The sequence below is a fragment of the Heterodontus francisci genome, unplaced genomic scaffold (genome assembly GCF_036365525.1).
Source record: "Heterodontus francisci isolate sHetFra1 unplaced genomic scaffold, sHetFra1.hap1 HAP1_SCAFFOLD_51_2, whole genome shotgun sequence".
NCBI lineage: Eukaryota > Metazoa > Chordata > Chondrichthyes > Heterodontiformes > Heterodontidae > Heterodontus > Heterodontus francisci.
Window position 1 is genome coordinate 4,235,118 of NW_027141369.1, and position 16,895 is coordinate 4,252,012.

At 42.7% G+C, this 16,895-nt stretch overlaps 1 non-coding gene across 1 annotated transcript; it reads left to right on the forward strand.

Annotated features, from left to right (window-relative positions):
- Window positions 1–3,705: 3,705 nt before the first annotated feature.
- Window positions 3,706–3,787, forward strand: trnas-gcu (transfer RNA serine (anticodon GCU)). The gene has a single exon. It is a non-coding gene; the product is annotated as a tRNA-Ser (tRNA).
- Window positions 3,788–16,895: the final 13,108 nt, after the last annotated feature.

Genomic DNA, 16,895 nt, shown 5'->3' on the forward strand with positions numbered 1-16,895 from the left:
CAGGACTCTGACCTCTCTCCAGAATCTCTCTGCTAAAGATTGAACTTTATCTCATTTCACTCACAGCTCAGGGTCAGTGTGGCACAGTGGGACTTCTGGCTGTGTCCCCCTTCACAATCCATCAGTACTGAGAAAACAATGGGGAATATTACTCACATGTTGTGTTCTGCAACTTTTTACAAACACTTCAATGTATATATTGTCTTCCAAAGCAGTGACAGAATGGTGGCTTTAGTGTGTTGTTGAAATAGCTTTGTTGAGTTCGTGCAGTACTAACAGTTAAACAGTTCTTGGTTCAATACCAAGTATTGGCACTTTCAACCTCTCCTGTGTCTTTTTCTTTGGCTCCAATTGTCAAGCTGCATGATTTACTCTGAAATTAGCACCAGAGAACCAAGGCACCAGCGAGCATGAGGAGCTGAAATTAGCACAGATCAAATCCACTTAATATTTCTGACTGAAGATGGTTGCAAATGCTTCAGCTTCATCTTTTGCACTGACGTGCTCAGCACCACCATCATTGAGGATGTGAATGTTTTTGGAGCCTCCTCATCTTGTTAGTTATTTAATTATCCACCACCATTCACGACTGGATGTGGCAGGACTGTGGAGCTGTGATATGATCCCGAAGGAGATATCCGTGCGCGGAGTGGCGGGATGAATGGAGAGTGATCCTGAAGAGGGTGTCCGAGCCTGGAGTGGAAGCTTTACGTGGAGGTGCAGGAGTAGGCCATTCAGCCCCAGTGTTTTATAAGCGTTTAGCATAACTTATTTGCTTTTACTCTATGCCTCTATTAATAAAGCCAAGTGTCCTGTTTGCTCTTAGCAACCTTTTCAAACCTTGAACAAAAACACACCAATCTTCCTCCCAAACTGTATCACTTCACAATTCTCTGTGTAAAATTTTATCTGTTGTGTGAAAGCCCATTTTACCAGTGTGATTAAGTTCCTCTGAAGTGTGTTACTGTCACTGGCATAGGACGAAATTCTCGAGCATTCTTTGATGCTATCTCCGTGGAAAGAGCAATCTTACATACGAGCTCAAATTGGGATTTTGTGTGTTTATTATCTTTCCTCATCCACCAGTATAAGCACAAATCTGTCTCATAATGTACAGTCTAAGAATGTGCCAATGTTGCAATGTGGTGATAAATTCTGCAGTGTCACAATGTACTCACCAACTGTTTCACTACTTTTCTGATTTCTGGATCCAAGTTTGTAGCTTTCCGCGATCTCTAGTGGCTTAGGGTTGAGCCTCACTTCAACGAAGAAACGGAAAATTATGATTTAAAGATTACACTGTCAATCATTCACATCTCTGTCTTCTCCTGAACTTCGAGTTCAAATTTGTTTGTGAAGTTGATTCACACGTTAAGACAGCACAGTCTTTGCCTTTGTGAAGGAAGTGATTTGGGAATGGTTGTTTGAAACTGTCCCTTCTTGCACAGAAATTCAGTGCAAATACTTGATCACTCAATTTCCTTGAGAGAAATTTGTTCACAATCGCATTCGACACGGAAACTGCCTCAGCATTAATCTCACTGAAGCAGAATGTGACCGTGTTATATGTTTCAGAATGTTGGTGCCGTTATTTGTCGCTTTTAACCGAGACTGGGACACAGGGCAAGTTTGATCCGCGGTTGGAATATATTATCATTCAGGAGCAAGAAAAATCAAAAGGAACAAAATAAGAAAACCCAGTCTCTGGATTTGAGAATCTGTAGATCCGCTTTGGGAAAGTGAATCAGAGCAGAATGAAGGGTGAACTGTCCAGAAGAGATGAAGACACAGCTCAGTCAACACGTTCCCCTGGTTTATGATGCTGGAACATTCCTCACACAGAAATGATTCAACCCAATGACAAACATTCTTGCAGCTGATAATTTATGCTACTGATTTAAGGACTGTTTCATGTGGCTACCGAGTGACGACGAGAAGATATTAAACTTTGTTCTATTCAATCTAGCTGTGATGAAGTTTGAATTTTTCTACCATTTATAAACAGTATTTGAAGGGTCTCGGTAACAATGTTCAGTGTTGATGAGAGTGGGGTCTGGGTGAGAAGCTGCTGAGTGTGACAGGGTCAGGACTGGATGCAGGAAGTTCTCTGACAGTCTCCCTCTATCTCTCTAATGGGTTTGAGTTGATTTACGACTGGTAGCTTTTATTTTACTTTTCTTATTCAGAGATACAGCACTGAAACAGGCCCTTCGGCCCACCGTGTCTGTGCCAACCAGCAACCACCCATTTATACTAATCCTGCATTAATCCCATATTCTCTACCACATCCCCACCATTCTCCAACCACGTACCTACACGAGGGACAATTTACAATGGCCAATTTACCTATCAACCTGCAAGTCTTTTGGAGGTGGGAGGAAACCAGAGCACCCGGCGGAAACCCACACAGACACAGGGAGAACTTGCAAACTCCACACAGGCAGTACCCAGAACTGAATCCTGGTCACTGGAGCTATGAGGCTGCGGTGCTAACCATTGCGCCACTGTGCTGCTGTTGGTGTTTTGATAAATGAAGGAAGTTCCCTCCACCCATTTTTTTTTGGACAGACAGTGTGGTATAAGGATGCCTCGGGTTAATGCTGAAGATAGTGGGATCAACCCCTCCCACTGTCAGAGTGATGATGTAACAGTCACATGAGATGAAGTTTGGGAGAAGAGAGAGCAGCACCAAGGATGCTAGCTTAGCAGGCTTGATGAGTGTGTATAGAGTATTGTGTAAATTAGAAAAGAGTTCTTAGTTCTTTCAGCAGGAACTGTGTCCAGAAAATATCGAGAAACTCACAATTTTATTATTCAGGAGTCGGATCACAGATATTAATTCCAAGTGACAGTTCTGGGACCAATTAACAAAAAAAGTAGAGACTAATATTGCTCACTGATTGAAATCCCCCAGTGAGGAGACAGTTAAACAGGTGATCTGTTGGGGCATCATTCGATCCAAGGTTTCAGCAACATTTAATCTCCCTTTTTGGTGAAATTCTCTGTTATTTGCAACTTTTTTTTATCAGCTTTGATGGGCGAGTGAAAAAACTGAAAAAATTGAACAGTTCCATGCTTTCTTTTCTTCCTTCTTCTCTTCTTTCCATCAGTTTCTCTTTTCTGTCCCAGATCAATATAATGATGAGAATCCCACTTTAATCTGTTGTTTCTGGTGTTTTATCCATTCCAATCAAAATTTCAACATTCCAATCAAATCTATTTGTTATTCCACAGTGTCTCTCCATGTGTTTTATTCTGTTGTATTCTCTCACAGTCTGTTTGATGATCAATGTTACATCTCACTCTCTGTTCTGGTGAAGATCAGAAGCAGTGATATCTGTTTACACCACCCGACAAGTCGGCCTGAGGCTGTGCCTCGCTGATCATGTGGAGTTAAAGCAATTCTTCCAGTCAGTTAGTTCAGTTGTAATTTCATGAGAAATTCGGTCATCATGACTTCGTCAGTGACCTAATGGTTCAGGTGTCTGAGTGATGCGAAGCATGATGTGATGAAATGATTGTATGTTCCAGTCTTTCCGTGGTGGGTTTTCACACTGAGTAGAAACGTGTTGGACATGGTCTGGAAATGTTTCACACCGCTCCATTCCCAACTTCATTTACTTCCAGAAGGTCTTTTTCCATCATTACACAGCTAGCTGCACAGTCAGAAACTGTGCTGAAGGTGACAGCTATGTCTACGCAACTGACAAGGTGGCCGAGAAGTTAAGGCGATGGACTGCTAATCCATTGTGCTCTGCACACGTGTGTTCAAATCCCATCCTTGTTGCTAGTTTATGAACTGTTTAGTGTATTGTTTATGTTGGGGGAGTTTATGTGTAAAGTCAGCCTCGAAACCCGTTCTTGTCTATGTCCAGACAGTGATTCCAGAATTGGTTATACTTTATTAAAATTGAGACAGACAATTGGAATTCTTCACCCAAACTGCACTGGAATGAAGATCAAATAGGGATCACGAAACGGAGCAGGATTTTTCCTCCCCTCCTTCCTTCCATCTTTACTTTCTCTGGATTTGCACCAAGTGAAAGACAAATGGGAAAAGCAAATGGCGAGGGAGCAGGTGCAGAAAATTATCCTTTGGCAAGAAATTTATTTTCAAATCTTCTTGATAGATTAAGTGAGTCAGCAATGCTTTGGCAGATGGAGTATGAAATGAGGGGACATTTAGTACCTACGATAGATCAGAGTGTTTTTTTGTAAGAGGTGAGATGTTAGAAACGGTTGAGGAGCAGAGACCCGAATACTGAATTAATAAAAGCTCGTGGACTGGTAGAAAATAATGTGAAAAGTGAACAGAATATGAAGATTGGAACTCATGTTGCAGTGATATAAAGCTCTGTGCTCCTGAAGTAAATGTCCAAGCCCAGATTGTGGGGAATCTGTGGAGAGTGATTTGGTTTTTATTCATTCTTGGGTGTGAGTATCGCTGATAAGGCGAGCATTTATTACCCATTCTTCTTGCCGTTGAGAAGGTGGTGGAGAGCTGCCTTCTTGAACTGATGCAGTCATGTGTGGAGTTTGCAAGTTCTCCCTCTGTCTGCGTGGGTTTTCTCCGGGTGCTCCGGTTTCCTCCCACAAGCCAAAAGACTTGCAGGTTGATAGGTAAATTGGCCATTATAAATTGTCACTAGTATAGGTTGGTGGTAGGGAAATATAGGGACAGGTGGAAATGTTTGGTAGGAACATGGGATTAGTGTAGGATTAGTATAAATGGGTGGTTGATGTTCGGCACAGACTCGGTGGGCCGAAGGGCCTGTTTCAGTGCTGTATCTCTAATCTAAAAAAAATATGGTGCAGGAACACCCACAGTGCTATTGGGGAGGGAGTTCCAGGATTGTGACCCAACAACAGTGAAGAAATGGCGATATCGTTCCAAGTCAGGATGGTGAGTGACTTGGAGGGGAACCTGCAGGTAATGAGTTCCCATGCATCTGCTGCCCTTGTCCTTCGAGGTAGTAGTGGTCACGAGTTTGGAAGGTGCTGTTGAAGGATACTTGGCGAGTTGCTGCAGTGCATATGGAGATGGTACACACTGCAGCCACTGTGTACTGGTTGTGGAGGGATTGAATGTTTAAGGTGGCGGGTTAGGTGCCGATCAAGTGCGCTGCTTTGTCCTGGATGGTGTTGAGCTTCTTGAGTGTTGTTGAGTGGGATGTATTCCATCACACTCCTGACTTGTGCCTTGTAGATGGTGGACAGGATTTGGGGTGTCAGGAGGTGAGATACTTGCTGCAGAATTCGTAATCTCTGACCTGCGCTTATAGCCACAGCATAGATGTGACTGGTCCAGTTACGTTTCTGGTCAAGATGTTGATGGTGGGGGATTTAACGATGATAATGCTTCTGAATATCAAAAGGTAGATTTTTTTTCTCTCTCATTGGAGATGTTCACTGCTTGGCACTTGTGTGGACAGAAGGTTGCTTGTCACTTATCAGCTCAAGCCTGAATGTTGTTCAGGTCTTGCTGCTTGCAGGCACAGACTGCTTCAGTATCTGAAGAGTTGTGAGTCATCATCTAACATTCCCACTTCTGACTTACGTTGAAGAGAAAGTCATTAATGAAACAGCTGGGATGTTTGGGTCTAGGACACTACCCTGAGAAACTCCTGAGGCAATGTCCTGGGCTGAGATGATTGGCCTCCAAGAACCACAACATCTTGCTTTGTGCGAGGTATGACTTCAGCAAGTAGAGAGTTTTCCCCCTGATTCCCATTGACTTCAATTTTGCTGGGGATCCTTGATGCCACACTCACTCAAGGGCAATCACACTCACCTCTCCTCTGGAATTCCACTCTTTCGTCTCTGTTTGGACCAAGCTGCAATGAAATCATACGAACATAAGATCAGAAGAACGAGTAGCAGGAGTAGGCCATTTGGCCCCTGGAGCTTGCTCCGCCATTCAATAGGATTATGGCTGACCTGATCATGACCTCAACCCCACTTTCTTGCCTGCCCACATAACCCTTGGCTCTCTTGTAGATAAAAATCTTGAAGACATTCAATGACCCAGCCTCCACTTTTCTCTGCGGTAAAGAATTCCAAAGATTAATGACCCTCTGAGAGAAGAAATTCCTTCTTAAATGAAAAACCCCTAAATCTGAATCTATGTCCCCTTGTTCTAGATTCCACCACGAGAGGAAACATCCTCTCAGCATCTACCCTGTCAAGCACCCTCAGAATCTTATATGTCTCAATACGTTCTCCTTTCATTTTTCTCAACTCCAATGAGTATCGGTCCAACCTGCTCAACTTTCCTCATAAGACAACACCTTCATCACAGGAATCAATCCAATGAGCCTTCTCTGAACTGCCTCCAATGCAAGTATATCCCTCCTTAAATAAGGAGACCAATACTGTACACAGTACTCAAGGTGTGGTTTCACCAGCACCATGTACATTTGTCGCAAGACTTCTCTACTTTTATACCCCATCCCCCTTGCAATAAAGGGTAACATTCAATTTGCCTTCCTAATTATTTGCTGTACCTGCATGGTAACTTTTTGTGATTCATGCACGAGGACACCCAGATCCTTCTACACTGCAGCATTCTGTAATCTCTCACAATTTAAATAATATTTTCCTTTTCTATTCTTCCTACCAAAGTCGATAACCTCACATTTTCCCACATTCTCCTCTATCTGCCAAATTATTTCCTGGAGCTGAGAGACCCTGGCAGAACCTAAATTGAGCATCGATGATCAGATTATTGCTAAGTGTGTGGTGCTTGATCGCACTGTTGGTGACATCTTCCATCGCTTTGCTGATGATTGATAGTAGACTGATGGGGCAGCAAGTCGATGACTGTGTTGTCGCTCTACTGGAACAGCTTGGCTGAGGGCGCAGCGAGTTCTGGAGCACAAGTCTTCAGTACTAGAGCCGGAATGATGTTCGGGCCCATAGTCTTTGCTGTATCGAGTGCCTGCAGCTGTTTCTTGCCATTATGTGGAGTGAAGCAAATTGGCTGAAAACTGGAAGCTGTGATGCTGGGGAACTCAAGAGGCCAAGTTGAATCATCCACTGAGCAATTTCTGACTGAAGATGGTTTCAAATGCTTCAGCTTTATCTTTTGCACTGACGTGCTCGGCTCCACCAACATTGAGGATAGGGATGTTTTTGGAGCCTCCTCATCTGGTTCGTTATTTAATTGTCGACCACCATTCATGACTGGATACCTAGTTTCTCAGGGCAGTGTCCTAGGCCCAAACATCCTCAGCTGTTTCATTGATGGCTTTCTCTTCAACATAAGTGAGAAGTGGGAATGTTCGCTGATGATTCCAACTCCTCAGATACTGAAGCAGTCTGTGCTTGCAAGCAGCAAGACCTGAACAACATTCAGGCTTGAGCTGATAAGTGACAAGCAACATTCTTTGATCTGATCCTGAGGGAGATATCCGTGCGTGGATCGGCGGGATGTATGGAGAGTGATTCTGAAGAGGGTGTCTGAGCCTGGAGGGCAGAATCTGTGGAGAGTGATCCTGAAGTGGGTGTCCGAACCTGGAATGGCGGGATCTGTGGAGAGTGATCCTGAAGTGGGTGTCCGAGCCTGGAGTGGCGGGATCTGTGGAGAGTGATCCTGAAGTGGGTGTCCGAGCCTGGAGTGGCAGGATCTGTGTAGAGTGATCCTGACGAGTGTGTGTAAACCTGGAATGGAAGCTTTCTGTGGAGGTACAGTAAGAGGCCATTCATTCCCAGTATTTTATAAAGGTTTAGCATAACTTACATGTTTTTACTCTGTGCCTCTATTAATAAAGCCAAGTGTCCTGTTTGCTCTAAGCAACCTTTTCAATCCTTCTAACATTGGTGTACATTGTCTCTCTGCTCCTGCACCCAGTTTAGAATTGTAACCTTTCATTTATATGGCATTCTTCCTTCCAAATTGTATCACTTCACACTTCTCTGTGTAAAATTTCATCTGTTATGTGAAAGCCCATTTTACCATTTTTTTTTAAGTTCCCCTGAAGTGTGTTACGATCACTGGCATAGGACAAAATTCCTGAGCATTCTTTGATGCTATCTCCATAGACAGAGCAATCTTTTACGCGAGCTCAAATGTAGGATTTTGTGTGTTTTCTATCTTATTTCACCCACCAATATAAGCACAAATATGTCACGTAAATCTTGTTCACTGCAGTCCCTGCTGCTGTTTTCTGCCTATATTTACAGACTTTAATCTCAACCTCGTCACCATGTTCTCTAATATATTCAGGGGGCATCAGCAGAGAAAATGTTCAACAAGCGTGGCAAGTGCAAGGAAATGTTTATTTATGTCATTATGTCATGAACATAATATACAAATTTTTACATGTGTGAATCATCAAGATGTGTCTTCATAAATGGAACCCCGTCACAATAAACACTGTCACCTTTCAATGTTTAGCGGACAGGTTTGACGGCCTGATGTGTGTGATTCCCATATTAATGTGTTTGTACAAAGTTCGGGGAAAGATGGAGATATGAATAATTTACAGGGAAATCTTTTAAACATATTACCGCATCTCTCACTCACAAAGATCTGCAAACACATGGATTCCAAAAGAACCTGAGTACAAAATCACCTAAAATAAACACTGCCAGAGAGACTTGCGATAACCTGTAGCTCAGGGAAAGTACATGATGTTATGGAAGGGATTCTGTTTCTTTTGTTAAAATATTTTTTGAAGAAGTCATAATCAAACTGAATAAGTGTAGGACCAGTTCTTTTTCAAGAGGGCACCAAAAGAACCAATTTGGCAACTATGTTTACTGGTTGTCACATGATTCAAGTTAAGTATAGAACAGAAACCCTGGTAACAGGGAGAAATGTGGACAGAGAAGTCAGTCATGCCCCTTGATTGGACAAGCTTGGCAGCAGCAGCGCAAACCTAAGACGGCAGAAAACTCACAACCTTTGGTTGTAGCAGTCAGTGTGTTTTACCTGCTGGAGTGAACAGCTGATAAAGTTAGCCTGAAGAATCGTCAAGGAAGGAGAGAAGACCACAACCCAGTTTGTTTTCCAGAAAATCCTTAAAAGACCCTGAGAAGTCCACTGAGTTAATTCATCTTGTCGCATGTCTTTGAAGAAGGCCTGCTAAAATTAATTATCAATGCCTTCTGAAAAGAACTGTTCTAAAATACCCTAGTGACCTGTCTACGTATACTCGGAAGTTAGACTGCATTCCAGTTTTGGAGCAACATATCTCATCTGATGATTTCTTCAAAAATGAGCAAATAAACAGCCCAAGAGGTTGTTTTTGTCTGTAACGGAGTGCTGAATTTTTTTAAAAATCCCTTTTATTTTTTCAGCTATCCGGTGTGTGTGTGTGTGCATGTGGCTCGAAGATTAAAAAAAGGACTTTAAAAGTTGGTAAAGGTGAAAAAGGAACTTTTAAAATTTCCACCTGTGTGGTTATGCTTTACTTCATGACTAGTTAAAACTTGTTTGACAATAAATGGATAATTTTGTTGTTCATTAAAGAAACCTGGTCAGTGTCTTCTATTCTGGGAAAAATAGAGTACATGATTGACTGTATCAGTATGTGGGAAAAGCTCACATAGATGTTGTGACCTGTGGAGAAGTGGGATGAGAATAAAGAGTGCCCTCCTCTGCCCTTAGTTGTCACAGCACTTGTGATCTGGCTCGGTAGCTTAATTGGTTCGAGTGTTTGTCTTAGAATCAGAAAACCTTGGATTCATATCATTGCTTCAAAAGTTTAGCTATCAATCATTTACATCCATTTTCTTGTGAACTTTAACTTTTCTTATGAATTTCATTCACAAAAGAAAACAGCTCAGTGGTTGCCTTTGTGAAGGATGTGAGTTTGAAATGGCTGTTCCTGCTCGTACAGATGTCCAGTGCTAATATTACAACGGCAACTCAATCCCCTACAATTTCTTTGAGAGCAATGTGTTTGCAGTTGCATTTAACCTGGAAAACAGCTCAACATTAATCTCACTGAAGGTAAGTGTGACCGTGTTGTATGTTTCAGAGTGTTTGTGCCATTTTGTGTCTCTTTTCACCAAGACTATAACACGACGCAAAGGGGAGGGTTGATCCGAGGTTTAGAATATATTATCATTCAGGAGCAAGAAAATCAAAAGGAACAAAATAAGAAAACCCCGTCTCCAGATTTGAGAATCTGTAGATCCGCTTTGGGAAAGTGAATCAGAGCAGAATGAAGGGTGAACTGTCCGACTGCCCAGAAGAGATGACGACACAGCTCAGTCAGCACGTTCCCCTGGTTTATGATGCTGGAACATTCCTCACACAGAAATTATTCAATCAATATTCATCTGCCAAGTCGGTCTGAGGCTGTCCCTCTCTGATCATGTGGAGTTAAAGCAATTCTTCCAGTCAGTCAGTTCAGTTGTCATTTCATGAGAAATTCGAAGTAATCATGACTTCGTCAGTGACCTCATGGTTCAGGTGTCTGAGTGATGTTAATCATGATGTGATCAAATGATTGTATGTTCCACTCTTTCCGTGGTGGGTTTTCACACTGAGTAGAAACGTGTTGGACATGGTCTGCAAATGTTTCACACCACTCCATTCCCAACAGGCCATGACCTGATGTGATGGAAATGTCATTTACTAAAAGAAGCTACATTTCCATCATTGCACATCTGGATGCACAGTCAGGATCTGAGCTGAAGGTGACCATCCTGCCCAAATTTCCATAGAGGCAAAAAAGACATGTGATGGGTTGCTGGCACAAAGCTGGGTGATGAAGTGTTTGAGAGGTTAAGATGATGGATTGTTAATTCCTTCTGTTTTACATGTATGAATTTGAATCCCATCTGCATCAACAGTTTATAAAATGCTCAATACATTGTTTCTTTGTAATTCACCAGCTTTTGCAGAAAGTAGGACTGAAGCTGTTGCAGTACCTGTTAGAAAGATAGTCTAAGTTATTCTGAAGCCATCTTCCAATGTCATCTACATGTAAGCAGGATTTTAAAGGATAAGATGTAGTTTTTAAAAGTCATTTCAATCTTACTCGAGTCTTTACAAAGAAGCCAGGTAAATCTCGATAAAAAGTCATATATATTTAGAGATCTTTTAAAAGCACTTCAATCCTGTTAATAAAAAGTCAGATGTAAATTTAAGAACTCTGATAAGGCCTTGCTAAAAAGTGACATACAATTAAGAAACAAAATACAACATTTAAAATGTCTGAACTCCCTCTGAAAGTTGACAACTGCTGCTGCCGGTGTCTTCCTGGAATAGTGGAGCTGTTGTGTCAACAGAAAAGTCCTTCCCGAGCACCCCTGAGCCTGTTGGTACCAGCTCTAAACCAACCCAGGTAAAAATCAGGGTACGTTGTGGGCAATGAGCCCAAATTGCTGAACTACAGGTCCCTGTCACTTTAAAGAGTGGGCTGGTGCGATTATGATCAGAGGCTCCTTCTAAGCACATTTCTCACCACCACAACTTCCAGATGCTGGTGTTAGTGTGTGCATGTACTGGCAGTTGCAGTGCTGTTCAGACCCTCAATAGCAGTGAAAGTCTCAGAGATCACCACTATTGGGCTGCAAAATCCAGGCCAATATCTCACAGTCCTGTTAGATTTGCTCTCCCTCTGTACAAAATCAAACTCCACACATTGTCTTTCACTCACTCCTGTTTCCAGCCCTGACGGTGCTGAAATCCCCTCTCAAAGGTGCACAATCCAGTTGATTTCTGATCAAATACCTCCTTCCTCATTCAATAGAGGAAACAGAGACATGAACAGGAGTCAGGTGCAAGAAAGTTTCACCAACAGAGCAAAGAAAGGCACCAACAAAAGTCACACCTACTTTCCAAATCATTTCACTGGAATATTCTTTCACTTGTTTTGTAAGTGACTGCAATAAATCTGAAAATGAGCACCATGAGGTTGTGTTCACTATTCACTTGTTCTCCTGTGTTTGTCTGTCAGGTTTGTAATTCAATTTGTATTGGATATTGAAGAGAATCTCTTTTCAGATGATTGCACATTGTACTGTGTTTAAAGCAACCAACTTGTAAAATGGCAGATAATGAATGTTTCAATACCTGTATGACCAGATTCTTCCAATGCTTTTCAACAGCTAGATTGATGATGCTTGCAATCTGTATCCTGTGGAGAATGGGAGAGGAGAATAAAAACATGATGCATGAACAGGACAGACTGTGTAAAATGGGAGCACAGAAATACTGCCACCTCATTGAAAGTTAATGAGATTTATTCGAAGTCAGACACCTGTCCACAATGAACAAGTGAAAACATTAATTGTCCACTTTCAATCTAAATGGGACTGAGGTTCCAACAGAGAAGTTTTCTGGAAAATACCTGCTGCAGTTTTAAAATTGATGAACTGGAACATCTTATACTAACTTTCAAATAACTGGAGTGATTGTATAGTTCCCATAGTGGAGAGAAGGAGTTGTTGAAAAATATAAGCAGAAAGACACATTTGTGGATTGGTGAATGAGCTTTCACTTTCTGAAATGTATTTGTCCATTGGTTGCAGGTCACTGGAAATTCTTTTTTACATTTCAATTGTAGCAGCAGCAGTTAGCAGCAAAATGTCTGATTAATCAGAGTAGTGGGTCTGGGAAACACTTAAACAGCCGAGACCCTGTAAAATAGAACTCCAAGTAATAGTTTAAATAAGGCACTGAACTGACAGAGCGGTAAAGGCCTGCTCAGGTCAGGAAAAAATACCCGACCCGAACCCGACAGAACCACATTGGACCCAAGCCCGACCCGGCCCGAGTATCTCCATTTATTCCCATGCCCAAACCCACCCGAGCCTTACCCGACCACCGGAATGTTCACTTTACCTGCCTCCCGATTTCGAATCTACAGGAAGCTGCAGCATGAGCGCAATGACGTCATAGAGATGCTCACTTGCTCACTGAGCAGACTCAGAGTTTCCCTCCTTAATGACCCGGACTCCCAGCTTTGGTTGGCTTTTCAACTTCCCAGCAGAGTTAAATGTAATACTTACTGTGTGTGTCACACACGGACTCAGTCCAACCTGGACCCAGCCTGACCTGAACCTGGCCTGACCCTACCCGAGTCCAAAAGCCAGACCCGGAAGAGCGACCCGACATGACCCGAACCCGACACAGGTCGTCGGGTCCCGTCGGATTCAGGTCGGGTAGCAGGCCTTCACAGAGTGGAGGTCAGATGAGGATTGAATTAATTTCAATCACTGAATCTAAACAAGAAGTAAATCTGCCAGGAATGGACGACTTTGCTTCATCTGTGAGCTTGTGGCACAACGGTAGTGCGTCTGTCTCCAGATCAGAAAGTTGTGTGTTCAAATCGCATCAGGCTCAGTTATGTTTTCCAGCAGCTCAAGTTCTTGGATTTTATATCAGAAGAGAGTTCGATCTAATGGAATGTTCAGTGAATGGTTGAATTTCAAGATCAACTTTAATGGATTAAAGTCCTGATTTCTGGTTCCGTTCCATTTCCATGCTCAGTTCTTATTTCACACTGTTTTATATCAGAACAATGTTTCAGGGATGTGATGTGTCCATTGTTTGTGCAATTGCTCTGTCACCCAGTGTGAGAAATAAAACACAAACCGCCCAGCGTGCGGCTCAAACCCATACCTGGCTCTATCGATAGGCCGCTTAGTTCAGTTGGTTAGGACGCAGTGTTGATAACAACAAGGCTGTGGATTTGATCCCCATGTGCACTGTCACATGGTCAGTCATTAATTTGACACATTTTTGTAACACTTAAAATCCAACTTTTAGATGCAAACAAGTTTACATAAAATGTCAGAGGGAACTTATTTTGAATAACATCCATTATATCTTTGTCACTGGTCTGGAGTAACACAGAATTCTTTCCAATTATCTTCCGTTTGCTGATAAACGTTGAACTCGTGGCCTGTTCTCGTTCATGGTCATGAGCAACAAAAACAGACAGAGCGAGTCTGACCGCCCAGAGATGTGGAAAAGGCTTCAGTTTGGGAAAAATGCAGCAAATCAAATGTTCACCCTGCCCCGAGAGAGTCAAAAACTGGGGGAAAGGACACAGGGAGATAGAGAATAAGCTACAGCAGACAATGTAAATATTTCCCATCCTTGATATCTCTCTATTCCAATCCAACCTTCAGAGTTGGGTAAATAATTTCAGTGTAAATTGTGCAGCTCAAGAGTCAAAACCAAATGGCGATGCAGAATAAAGGAGAACTGCCAAAACCCCAGATTGAACCAGGGATCTTCAGTCTAGCACTCTCCCAACTGAGCTATTTCAGTCACACAGGCTTGGGATGATAAGTGGCAAGTAACATTCGCGCCACACAAGTGCCAGGCAATGAATATCTCCAACAAGAGAGAATCTAACCATCTCCCCTTGACATTCAATAGCATTACAATCACTGAATCCAGCACTATCAACATTATGGGGGTTACCATGGGGAGCCATACAAATAACGTAGCTACAAGAGCAGGTCAGAGGCTTGGAATCCTGAGGCGAGTAATTACAGTGCAGCTGTTGGCTCCACCCCAGGGGCTGAATTTGTTGTGTAAACCATGAAGCAGCTTCCTCTCAAATCCCAGATTTATCAATAAATCCTCTTACAAAAGCCCCAAAGTGTGATATATTCCTCTCACTCATCCATGACTCTTGACTCCCCAAAGCCTGTCCACCATCCACAGGGCACAAGTCAAGAGTGTGATGGAATATTCTCCACTTGCCTGGATGGGTGCAATTCCAACTCAAGAATCTCAACACCGCCAGGCCAAAGCAGCTCGCATGATAGGCACCCCATCTGCAAACATTCACTCCCTCCACCATCGACGCACAGTTGCAGAGTGTGTACCGTCTACAAGATGCACTGCAGCAATGCACCACGACTCCTTAGACAGCACCTTCCAAACCAGTGACCTTTACCACCTCGAAGGGCAAGGGCAGCAAATGCAGGGGATACCACCACATGCAAGTTCCCCTCCAAGCCACACACCATCCTGACTTGGAACTATATCGCCGTTCCTTCACTGTCGCTGGGTCAAAATCCTGGAACTCCCTTTCTCACAGCACTGTGGGTGTACCTACCCCACATGGACTGTACTGGTTCAAGAAGGCAGCTCACCCCCACCTTCTCATGGTCAATAAATGCTGGCCTAGCCAGCGATGCCCACATCGCATGAATGAATGAACAAAAAAGTGAAGTATCCCTTGTGTCATTGTTTTGGTAGAAAATATAACCCTGGTGGAATTGCCCCTCCCAATCACACCTCACTTCATAGAACATAGAAAATGGAGAAAATTTATGGCACAGAATGAGACCATTTAGCAATCGTGTCTGTGCCAGCTGAAAAAGAGCGATCCAGCCCAATCCCACTTTCCAGGTCTTGGGAATGGGATCTGAACAGATCTCAGAGCTCACATTATGTGAATGTTCTGTTGAAGTATTGGTGAGCTGATATACCAGGGGAGATTCACACTGTTAGACACAGTGTGAAATACATTCAAGTATTTATAAAACATTGTAACATGTGAGTAATATTCCCCATTGATTTCTCAGCACTGATGGATTGTGAAGTGGGAGACAGCCAGAAGTCTCACTGATTCACACTGACCATGAGCTGAAAATGAAATGAGATAAAGTTCAATCTTCAGCACCGAGTTGCTGCAGAGAGGTAAGTGTCCTGAATCAAGGAGAGACTTTCTCATACTGCTGTTGAATCTCATTTCAAACACTCCTTGAACTCTCTGCCGAGGAATTCAGAGCTGGAGAATGCCTGTAAAATCAGCCTAAAAAGGAAATAAAAAACACCCATCGTGGGGCTCAAACTCAAAAACTTGAGATTCAGAGTTTCATGCTTTCATCGACTGAGCTCACTAGGCCTGAGACAGTGTCCCCGTCCTGTCTGTTATTGGACGGTGCAGCTGTTGCCTCCACCCCAGGGACTGAATTTGTTCTGTAAACCATGAACCAGCTTCCTCTCAAATCCCAGGTTTATCAGTAAATCCTCTTAAAAAGCCCCAAAGTGTGATATATTCCTCTCACTCAACCAGAATAAAAGTTGCATCTTTTGCTCTTTTTACCTTCCAAACATTGACTTCTATTTTTCTCAGCATTTATTTCTCTCTCTTTTTTATATTGTGCATTTCCTAATAAACATTTCATTTAAATTATTTATGAGGGATGAAATGAACAGAAGAGATTTTCTGCAATGGTACCAGGGTGTGGGACAGAGTGAGTGGTTCGGATCTGGAATACACTGCCTGAGAGTGCTGGAGGCAGATTCAATCGTGGTTTTCAAAAGGGAATTGGATAAACACCTGAATAGAGAAAATTTGCAGGGTTACAATGAAAGGGCAGAGGAGTGGAATTTGCTGATTTGCTCTTGCAAAGAGCTGTCATGGACATGAAGGACTGAATGGTCTCCTTCTGTACTGTAACCATTTGATTCCTTGATTCTAACTCTGTCAAAGTTGTTCTGAACTTGCTCTGCTCCAAGGAGAACAACCCCAGCTCTTCCAGTCTGAAGTTATGAGGAACCATGGGGAACCCACTGTAAACCTTCCTCCAGACAGAAATACAAATGTTCACCACTACACTGTGACCCAGCTGTTCACAATATACATCAATGATTCGGATGTGGGGACCAAATGTAGTATTTCCAAGTTCGCAGATGACACAAAACTAGGTGGGAATGTGTGTTGTGAGGAAGATGCAAAGCGGCTTCAAGGGGATATGGACAGACTGAGTGAGTGGACAAGAAAGTGGCTCATGGAATATAATGTGTAAAAATGTGAGGTTATCCACTTTGGTAGGAGGAACAGATGTGCAGATTATTTCTTAAATGGTAAGAGATTAGAAAGTGTAGATGTACAAAGGGGCCTGGGTGTCCTTGTCAATAAGTGACTGAAAGCTAACATGCAGGTGCAGCAAGCAATTAGGAAGGCTAA